Source organism: Octopus bimaculoides, chromosome 6 (assembly GCF_046866305.1).
Source record: "Octopus bimaculoides isolate indiv1 chromosome 6, ASM4686630v1, whole genome shotgun sequence".
NCBI classification, from domain to species: Eukaryota; Metazoa; Mollusca; class Cephalopoda; order Octopoda; family Octopodidae; genus Octopus; species Octopus bimaculoides.
This window is the reverse complement of record NC_142933.1, coordinates 83,075,640-83,086,865: the sequence shown is the minus strand read 5'-3', so window position 1 is coordinate 83,086,865 and position 11,226 is coordinate 83,075,640. Positions and strand designations below refer to the sequence as shown.

The 11,226-nt window shown below is 36.1% G+C and overlaps 1 long non-coding RNA gene across 1 annotated transcript; it reads right to left on the bottom strand.

The window, feature by feature from the left end:
- Positions 1-7,190: 7,190 nt before the first annotated feature.
- LOC149135291 (uncharacterized) lies at positions 7,191-11,000 on the bottom strand. Its single transcript, XR_016242345.1, has 2 exons — positions 10,940-11,000; positions 7,191-10,434 (listed from the first exon to the last, which is right to left on the bottom strand). It is a non-coding gene; the product is annotated as an uncharacterized LOC149135291 (long non-coding RNA).
- Positions 11,001-11,226: the final 226 nt, after the last annotated feature.

Genomic DNA, 11,226 nt, shown 5'->3' with positions numbered 1-11,226 from the left:
ATTTATTGCTTTCTATAAAGAGATGAGGCTTGACATCTGACCACGCTGTAAAAAGACAATAAAAATCAGATGCACCCACACTTATATTACTATCTACCTACATATATATATATATATATATATATATATATATATATATATATATATATATATATATATATATATATATACAGGGCAGGGAATCGTCAATTAGTAATAAAATTAATAATTAACAATTTTGCCGGGTAGCCCAGTATGAAAAAACCTTATCGGTAAAATCATTTATAATCATAAATACATAGGGATTGACAGTAACCTGCTTCTCCAACATACTGAGAATTCAGAAATAGCAGCCAAAGAACTACTGATTCCAAAACTACAAATTTTACTCGAAATTGATAGCGATATGTTTGATACACACAGAACAAAAAACAGTAGAGAAGAGTAAAAAAACAACTTGCCTTTAGTTAATTTAGTACGACCGTTTCACAGTTAAGAGTATGGAATACTCCATTCTGATCTTCAGCTAAATATTCTAATAAATTTGCTAATGTCTAAATAACTCACGTTAATTTTGACCATGCGACATCAAGATAGAATCTTACAAATATCTTTATAATCAGAATAAAACTCTCATGCAATCCATATTTGATGCGGCTCTTCTATTCTCACTAAGAAAAGCAATGCTAGCTTGATATTATAACCTTCTCACACGTCTTCGCTGTCTCTGACTTTCTTACCATTTCTTTTTCTTTATGCATGTAATGAAAGTGAAATAATTCACAAATGCGTATATATATATATATATATATATATATATATATATATATATATATATATATATATATATATATATATATATATATATATATATATATTTAAGCATAGCGATATAAATCACGTAGTGGTACAACTCAATATACTGATGCTTCAGAAAAAGGCGTTAGTCGAGTATAGAATGTAATACAGGATTATATAAAAGGCATTATGTAATAAACTTCATTAACTTGTAGCTGTTTCTGTTATTAGATGCGTGTACTATATACACGCTTCTTATAACAGATGCGTACACTACGGTGAAGGCGCATGGCTCAGTGGTTAGAGGGTCGGGCTCACAAACATGAGTCAGTGAGTTCGATTCCATGACCGGGCTGTGTGTTGTGTTCTTGAGGAAGATACTTTAGTTCACGTTGATCCAGTTCACTCAACTATAAAAATGATTTGCGACATCACTGGTGTTAAGCTGCATCGGCCTTTGACTTTCCATTGGATAACATCGCTGGCGTGGACAGAGGAGGCTAGTATGCATGGGCGACTGCTGGTCTTCCTTAAATAACCTTGCTCGCACTTATGCCTTGGAGAGGAACTTTCTGGGTGCAATCTCATGGTCATTCATGACCGAAGGGGATCTTTACCGTTTTTACATAGTACACAACCACACGTTGTGTAATTATATGAATACGATAGGCTTCTGCATAGTTTACAGTTACCAACTTCCACTTGCTAAATATCAGTCAACGTGAGATTATAATAGAAATCACAAGCGAGCTATTACGTAGTAGTATCGAACCTGAAAACTAGTTTGCGAAACAGACTACCTAACCACACAATCATACTTTCCTGTCCCTACATGAAACATTTGTATGTGTGTGTGTGTGGCAAGTAACCGAATTTGATGCACTGTTTTATCCGTATAATATTTGGTATTGCTGATAAATAAAATTGCATTTTGTATTCTTAATTTCCATGGGAGTGCACTAAGAGTAATCTTTCTAAGAAAACCTTGAAACAACAGCATCTACTTTACCTGTGTAAATATGTATGCGTGTGTGCGCGTATGTGTTTGTATGTATATATATATATATATATATGTGTGTGTGTGTGTGTGTGTTGTTATCTATGTGTCTGCAATATGATCGCATTATCATCATGATTATTTACAGATGGATTAAGGTTCGGCTACATAGTTTCTTGGCAACATAGTTAACAAGCTTACTTCATAACTATGTGGTTATGCTTTTTTTTTCCCACTGCATGGCAAGTGAATCTGACATGAAGCTTAGGCAAGTAACTCTTACAGAGCCTCGTAGTAGGTTTCCTCTAACACAAGGTTTAACACTACCACAAGGTCCTTGGGTACCTTTAGAGAAATCCACTTTATTCTTTATTTTAAGCCTCTGGATTAGCTTCCTTTCATTCCACACACCATATCGTCGTTGTCATGCATAGTTCGCTTTCGCAGCGCATTCATGAACTACAACAAAAGTCTTCCAGATTAAGTGCGAGTTCTATCGCGTGAAGCCACATCGTTCCTTCGTTCTGACTTTCTCATTGTGTTTTCTGGACAGGTATATCAGGGTCGTTTCCCTTCACTTTTCCTAGCTGGCTAGCCGTTGGTCTACAAGGAGCTAATCCGTTCTTCGACATGTTGTTTTAATCCTGCTGTGTGTCCGAAAACCTTCCTCACAAGAGTAGCAAATTACTTAAGTGAGGAAACCGATTTAGTCGCCGACCCCTCGACCATGGAAAGTGTAGTACAGGTTTGCATGGTATCAGTAGCAGGTCTCATCAGTCTGTGATAAGATTTCTGATCTGACTACAATCCAACATGCAAGCCCTTAAAAAGTCAATGGTTCTGTTTTTCTGCTTCCAAATACTTTTATTAAAAAGGAAGTTATGAAGATTACGAAGGAAAACAGTGTCCATGATCTTTAACACGAGTTTCCAGACTGGTAGGTGGAAGATATCTTCAAACTAGAGACCGGGCCAAAATGCTTGCAACACACTCGATTCCGCTAAAGTCGCTCAAGGTACCAAGTGGGGGGGGGGGGGGGGGGTGTTAAAACCGGGCAACAGATTAAGTCTATCATCAAAAAAGGCTGTAGTGAGGTTTGAACTCAGAACACAAAGAACTGAAACAAACACCGCAAGGAATCCGGTCCGCCAATTTCGGCGATGTTACACAACCTCGAAATTTACCTGAAGCTTCATAGTTTCAAGTGCTTAAATTTCCAACGACGATAAAGGAATGAGTGATTGAAAGAATAAAAGAATAAAAGTATAAAAGACTGAATGAATGAGAGAATTAATGTTTCTATTATTAAATTTGTTTTTAAATTTGAGATATAATCGGTTTTTGAAGGAGGAGAGTTTTCATTTTGTTTGTTATTTTCTTTATATTTAAATCGACCTGTGGAATAAAATAAAATTATTCAATGAAGCATGATTCGTTCTATTAATCATTTGTTACTTTTGTGACTAGGGAATGAAATGGAATTTTCCGGTGCGCATGCTTTTAAAAAGCATTAGGTGAAGAACATGAAATGATAGATTGTTCCATTGGGAATAAATACCGGATCATGAGCTTATCTCAGTTTGTACTTTGTTCTTTTTATTGATTTTTAATGTTGATGTGTATTTCAATATCATGAAAATGACAAATATTGATTTATCAATTTGGTCACAAGACCACAAATTGTTGTTTTTGCTGTTGTTTAACCCACGGTCACCCCCCAACCACCGGAGCAAACCTATTGTGAAAGGTGTCCCAGCCATTTCTATATCGTCTTTCTGCCGTGCATTACATATCTAGGAACATTTGGCCTTTCTTTTTATCAGTCCCGTAACTGTCATTTGAGGAATACTTCGCTGATATCTCTCTATTTGTTGGAGCAAGTAGGTAGTAGGTCCTCTGAGAATTATATCTCATTTGATTGTATTCACTCTCAATAAGAACCATGGGTGGTTCTTATTGGAACAGGTATAAAAAAAAGTGAAAAATTCATACATAGTAGGATTTGAACGCTAAATTCAAACATATTAAACTAACAAAGTTTTTATCCACTGTTAATCTGCTTATGCCATTTTATCTCTTCCGATGGCAATGCTCTGAAGCAATCACCAGAAAATTTAATATTAAATAATGGTCGTTTGGTTTTACTTTCAGCCGCTGGCTTTCTCTTTCACTTTTGCTTCAGTTATTGTATCTCGGCCATGCTAGAACTCCGTATTAAAATGTTCTAGTTGATAAAATCTATTTGAATCTTTTAATCGAAACGATAAGTTATAGGTACATAGACAAACAAATACACGTCGTCAAACGATGACAAGCATAAAATAAAAAAATTAAAAATGTAATGGTCTCAACCATATTTTCCAGGTCCGCCGGTGCTGCCTGGATTACCATATCCAGGCTCTGCCCTTGCCAATTTTTATGTGCAGTGCTGGTGGTTTGGAGGACCACTATCTTTTCTTCCATGCCCAGCAGTATAGCAGCTACTAGCCAGGCCACATTTATTTCCGGAGCTATGTCTTCTACCGTTATCATGGAAGTACGCCTTCCAAAGTATATGGGCAGAAGTTGTGTGCCTCCCCTACGGGGGAAGGATTCGAACTCGCCTTGAATGCTGTGAATATTTTTTCCTAAAAAATAGTATTGTCGTTGGAAAAATATTCCAAATATTTTTGAGAAAAAATACATGGTATTAAATTCAACAATGCAGTTAACGTTCAATACAGAAGAAAAAAGGAATACGGAGGAAAAAAGGAATTATGCTGACATAATGAATGTGTCGCATCAAAACGTAAGCGTATCAAAAATGGAATACCAAGCTTGCTTCAGCATGCTTACAATTGAAAGGGAAGATGTTCGTATCTCTCCACCAAGTGAAATAACGATGCAAAGAAACAATAGAATTCTAGGGTCGATATAATCCACAAAAACCTTCAAGGCGGTACACGAATGAGACTAGTCCAATTACTGAACTAAATAAAAGGAAAACAAGTATATTTGTTTATAACAGTAAAGATTAAAAAGAATTTTATTAGATTTTATGTTTGACAAAATATCCATCAGGCAAACACTAAATATTGTTGATTTAAAACAGTTCAGCTTGGTAGCTCCTGTAAGCCCTTAGCACAACACATTGACTCGCTCTTTATGCATGAAGAGCTGATAGATTTTCAAGCCAGACCAGTTTGCATAACAATTTATTTTGCAGTAAAGAAAATTTAGTTTTTATATACACTCTGGTTTTTAAATGAATCTAAGTCAATTTTACACCCAATTGTCTCAGCTGAGTCTCTTATTTGGTTTTCTATCAAATCCTTGGTTTTGTAGCAAGAAAACCTGGTAGAATTGTTTTTCAAGCTATAGCCACTGTTTGATTTGAAATCGGCACTGCAGCCTAAAGATAGCCATCAATAATACAGAACTTCTGGTTGCTTAAACAGTCTATAACCAATCAACCTTGTTCCCTTACAGCTAATTGGTCTGAGCCGTTCGAGTATTAATCAACTTTGTCACGGAGCCAGTTTACCATCGATCACATGAAACGCGTCGCCAAACGTTTTACTAGTAGATATACAACACATAATGAATTGGTGAACTGTGTGGCTCTCGCATGCGACACTATAGATCGCGGAACACCGACACTTCTAATAGATATCTATTTGTTTGTCTGGTTGGCTCTATGTATGTGTATGCTGTTTTATTTGTAAATGAAAATTGGATTCTCTAGGATATCAACGAAATGTGCTGGAACATTGTGATGAAATCATCTGGTGTTTTAAATGGGTTAATATCTATTACGGGATCGGCTGAAGTGTAAAACTAATTTATCTGAAAGATGACAATGAGCTACAACCATTCTCTTTCATTCACACGTACACGCTAGATAATTATATTAAATGGATGCAGGATGGTGGATTTATGAATACGTAGAGTTCTCTTGAGCAACGACAACCACCACCACCACGACTACCACCACCGAATCTACGTCGCAGTTTTTGTTTCAAGAGGGAGGGGGGGGGGTTCTATATAAAGTAAGCAATATTGTAATTGATATATCTTAGCTAGTTCCATCCAGAAATTAACTACGCTTCTTTTTTTTTAACTGACGGAAACTGTCTCTGGAGGAAAAGATAAACATGTTAATACACAGAAACAATACGCCACATATTCACACAGGCACATGTTCAAAGGGACACACACATTCATTTGGGCCTATATATGTGTATATATATATATAGAGAGAGAGGGAAATGTTTATTGATACAAGATATACAAATATATATACGTGTATGTATCTACAAGCATATATATATATATGTATATATATACACACATGTATATACATTTTAAGTATATTCGTATACGTATACGTGCGTATATATATATATTGTGCAATATGTTAATATTATATATATATATGTATATATATATATATATATATATATATATATATATATGCACACACACATATATATAATAGTCATATATAAATATATGTGTATGTATGTAATGTAATATACAGTCTGTATGTATACACCTGAATATATAGAGAGCAAGTCAACGGACTGCTCTCAATGATGAGCTGTTTCAAATAAAATTGTTTTGATGATATTAAAGGCTTGATAATCAAATAATCCGGCTGATTGTTTCATTATTTAATGAAGGCCATCTAATTGTGCAACTGAGATTCGTAATCTTTGAAGTAAACCCGTAGATAGAATAGGTGTCTCTGAATCAGCTTGTATATACAGACAGGCAGACAGACAGATAGATAGGTAGATAGGTAGATAGATAGATAGATAAATATGTATGCGTGTGTATGCATATATACATCATATACATTTGCGCATATACCTCGTACAAGCTTACAAACACATGCGTTGATCCACATAGGCAGTAACATGTCTGAGTTTAAATGTATGCATGTTTTTTTTTTATGTCTATGCACAAGTAAACATATATATGTGTGTGTGTGTGTGTGTGTGTGTGTGGATGTATATATACATGTATACGCGCGCGTGTGTGTGTGGTGGAGGTGCAATGGCCCAGTGGTTAGGGCAGCGGACTCGCGGTCGGAGGATCATGGTTTCGATTCCCAGACCGGGCGTTGTGTGTGTTTATTGAGCAAAAACACCTAAAGCTCTACGAGGCTCCAGTAGGGGGTGGTGGCGACCCCTGTTGTACTCTTTGGCCCCAACTTTCTCTCACGCTTTCTTCCTATTTCTTGAGTAAAGCTGCGATGGACTGGCGTCCCGTCCAGCTGGTGGAAGCACATACGCCATAGAAAACAGGAAACCGGGCCCATGAGCCTGGCTAGACTTTAAAAGGGGCGCATAATAATAAATAATAATATGCGTGTGTACCTATCGACATGCATACATACGTGTGCTTAATCTTATTCTTAATGAGAGGTGAAGGAACAGAGATTGATTAGGATTAAAGCAGATGCTACAGATGTCATTGTTTTCATATTGTTGTTGTTATTTAACCCTTGGTCATCGGTTACGATCCAAGCCGTGACCATCTCAATTTATTACCATATGATATATATACACAAGCCTTCATTTTTTAAATAATAGCGTATGAATTGACAGTTGCTTATTATTTTCAGCCCATCGTTTTTGTTGAGTTTTTCGTCATTGGTCTGAAGCTTTACGAGGAGGTGCTGAAAAGCTCCTGGTTTTAAAGGTGTCGCGAAAGGCCTGGTTGGAAGCCCAAACTTCCGAGTTCTTTTACAGGGCTTAGAAAAACTGAAAGGTTGCTGCAATAAGTGTGTGAATCTGAGAAGAGAATATGTTGAAAAATCATAATGTATTTTCTTTTACTCTAAGCCAGGAACTTTTCAGCACTCCGTCGTACAGCGTTGATACCTAGCTATGCTATATTCTTCTATGAAATTCACGAGTTCCATTATCTTTTGTATGTTATCAAACATCAATACGATATTGATTTAATTGAATTTCCCTTCTCATTCCCACCCTTGTAGTATACTTAGCACCAATAAGTCAATCAATCAACGAAGTGTTATTATGATAGAATCATTTCATCTCCAAGATAATCCCATGCGAGGGATTAAGGTCATTCTGCAACCTAATGATATATTCATCAATTATAGAAGCCTAGTAATTATTGACGTTGTTCATGTGTTGTTGTCGTTGTTGTTGTTTTTGTCAGTCCAGCCAACATGAAGCTTAACTATCGTGAACGACATTCCTAACACAACATATCATTATGTCTCCTCCTTTAAGATGATAGGGAGATTTAAGTTTGACTACAATTTCTAAAAAGTCGTAAAAGAATTTCTTCGCTGGTTCGAGCTACAAACAGGCTTGGAATGGCAGATTGACACTATACTTCAATGTTTTCTACCGACTGACCACTGTGCTGGTGATAAGATAGAGAAAAGTAGCGTCCAGGTAATAAGCATTCGGCCGTCATCTTTAAAATTTGCGTTGAAATGTTATGTTGTTATTGTTGGTGGTGTTGTTACTTTTGTTATTGTTGGTGGTGTTGTTTTTGTTCTTGTCGTTGTTTAGATCCAGGCCAATTGTGATCGGGCAATCGTATGATAAAAAACATTTGAACCATCCTTCTCTTATGTTCATTTCATCTAGTTCACCTAGGTCTGTAGTTAATCCAATGTGTCCTTCTTTCCTAAGTCGGTGGAATGTAATTTCAAGAATATTTGTGGAGTTATTTCTAGCATACCGTGCGACCTTCATAAAATAACTCGTTGACTAGAGCAATTTTTTACTGAATTTATCAATTTTTTCAATGTGGAAGTCCATCAGTGGTATTTGATGATTTCTCTAATGATTATTGTAAATTGTTCCAGAAAATATTCTTCGATCGAAACGTTCAGGACAATAAAAATACGATATCTAAATATTATCGATTTAATTGAACTTGAAATATATCGTTCCGAACAAGTAAAAATTAAAAGTTCATCAAGTAAAAATAAAGAAACGAAATAAGAATAATAAATAAAACGAAATAAACAATAATCCTATACAGCAAACCCAATAATCTTTTTATACACGTCGTAGAATAAAATATTACATATTCGAAATGAATCAAGGAGTATAAAGTTTATTCCATACTTCTCAATTATTCATGTATTAACATCAATATACATTTTATAAACAGCTGCTCCGATGCTACGTGCGACCGATGTAATTTGTTCATTGTCAGGCTTCTGTTTTAATTTTTTTCATTTCTGCTTTGATCACAGCTGCAAGTTGCTGTAAATTCTCCTCAGAACAAAAGAATATTGGTGTTATCTGTAAATAAAGCAAATTTCAGAGCGATTTATGCATAAGGTTAACCATGTAAGCCCGAACATTGACCTCTAGGGAACTCCACAAACACTATTTATGCATACCAGCATGCTCGTCTCTCTTTACGAATTGCTGAATGATTCTTACATAGATTCTTAATTAAGTTCAAATCCTCTGATAATATATCTTTACAATTTCTCGTATAATATATTGTGGTTGACAATATTAAAAGTTGTTTTAGATCTATAAATACTCTGATAGTATATTGTTTTATCAATACAATTACTAATTTCTTCAGTTAATTCAATTAGATCCAACAGCGCTGAACACTTTGTTTTGAAGCCTAAATGACTGTCAGTAGTAATTTATCCATCTCAATGAATTTATCTACTCCTTCAATAAAAAGTACTTTCATAATTTTTTTTGCAGATGCCACAACCTTCGCATTTTTGATTTTGCGAGTCGCATGCACAATACAGGTCTTTAAACTGTTGACACTCGAGTGTGAAGCATTGGTCTTTTCTTGAAGTACGCCACATAAAAGTAATTAAGAAGGTTGAGATTTGGGCTATAACTGAGCCAGATGTTGACCCTCACAGAAAATGGCACCTTCCCACCAAGGAAGGCCTGTGTTGCTTTTGACACATGACATGGTGCAGAATCTTGGATAAGCACCACATTGTCAAGTCCAAACTTCTGCTCCATCCAAAGTAACAGAGTTCTTCAGGATGTCCAGATACGTCTTTATACCGATCTTCAAGCCAGACTCTACGAAGTATGGATCCATGAAACTTCTATCACCCGCCACAGCTCCAAATATCATCACAGGATTCTTAGTCTCAAACACAGGGCGGACGTTAGAAGGGTTATAAGCAATCACTCGAGAATTTCTGAAATTCACCCCAGCATCCACAGTGAACTTCTTGTCCACAAACATGAGAGTTTTTCCTGCACCTTGATGTTTGATGGATGGCAGAAACTTTGGGCATTTCTCGGTTCTGGATACTTTGGCCTTGGATTTTAGGTTGTGATGGCGTCGTCGTATAGAGCTAGTTACGCCAAAGTTCCTGTTTACAGCTCTGGACATTGTGGAAAGGGACACATTGCGTTTTTTGCAAGAGTTGTCATAGATGTGAATGTTGTCATAGATGTGGCTTCAATTGAGCGTTTGAGACCAACGATGAAGTATAGATTGTGCTTGGAATCACTTCAAGTCTTGTGTTCTTTTCGATCAATCTTTCCCTCTACACGATAAACTGTTGCTTTTGGAAGTTTCGTTAACTGGACAATTTTATTGGCGGTGTGCCCGACGTGCGTCAAAACAACAATGACGAAACGATTCTGTTGCTCCATGACTTTCCATTGTCGAATCAGTTCGCTATTTACCTGAAAAATAGCGAAGAGGATTAGATTTTCAAGCAAGCAAGGTTTTGTCAAAAATAAAATGTTAAACTCACTAAGTCAACTGCTTAAAATTGGTCTCAATTTATCTGCAAGACTCTGTATCCCTTATACAGCTCTGTGTGTGTGTGTGTGTGTGTGTAGTGTTCTGAAGTAAGAGAAATAGGGCACATTTGTATATATATATATAATCTTTTATTCTTTTCAGTCATCTAACTGCAGCCATGCTGGAGCAACGCCTTTAGTCGAACAAATCGACCCCATGACTTAGTCATTGTAAGCCTGTTCTGTCAGTCTCTTTTGCCGAACCACTAGGTTACGGTGACGCAAACACACCAACATCGGTTGGTTGGGGGAAACACAGGCACACAAACACACACACACACACATATATATATATATATATATATATATATATATACGACGGAATTCTTTCAGTTTTCCATCTACCAAATCCATTCGGTCCGAGGTCAGAGTAAAAAACACTTACCCAAAGAACCTGGAACCATGTGGTTGGTAAGCAAGCTATTTACCACACAGCCACTCCTGCGCCTGTATGTATGTATATACATATATATATATATATATATATATATATATATATATATAAAGAGAGAGAGAGAGAGAGAGAGAGAGAGGGGGGGGGGGATGTGTGTGTGAGAAAGAAAGGAAGAAAATAAATACATAGTTTTCAACATGATAAAATATAAAAGTAATTATTTTCATTTTTCACAAAATCTTCATTTTTAATCACGCTGTGTACAGCGAACGCAACCT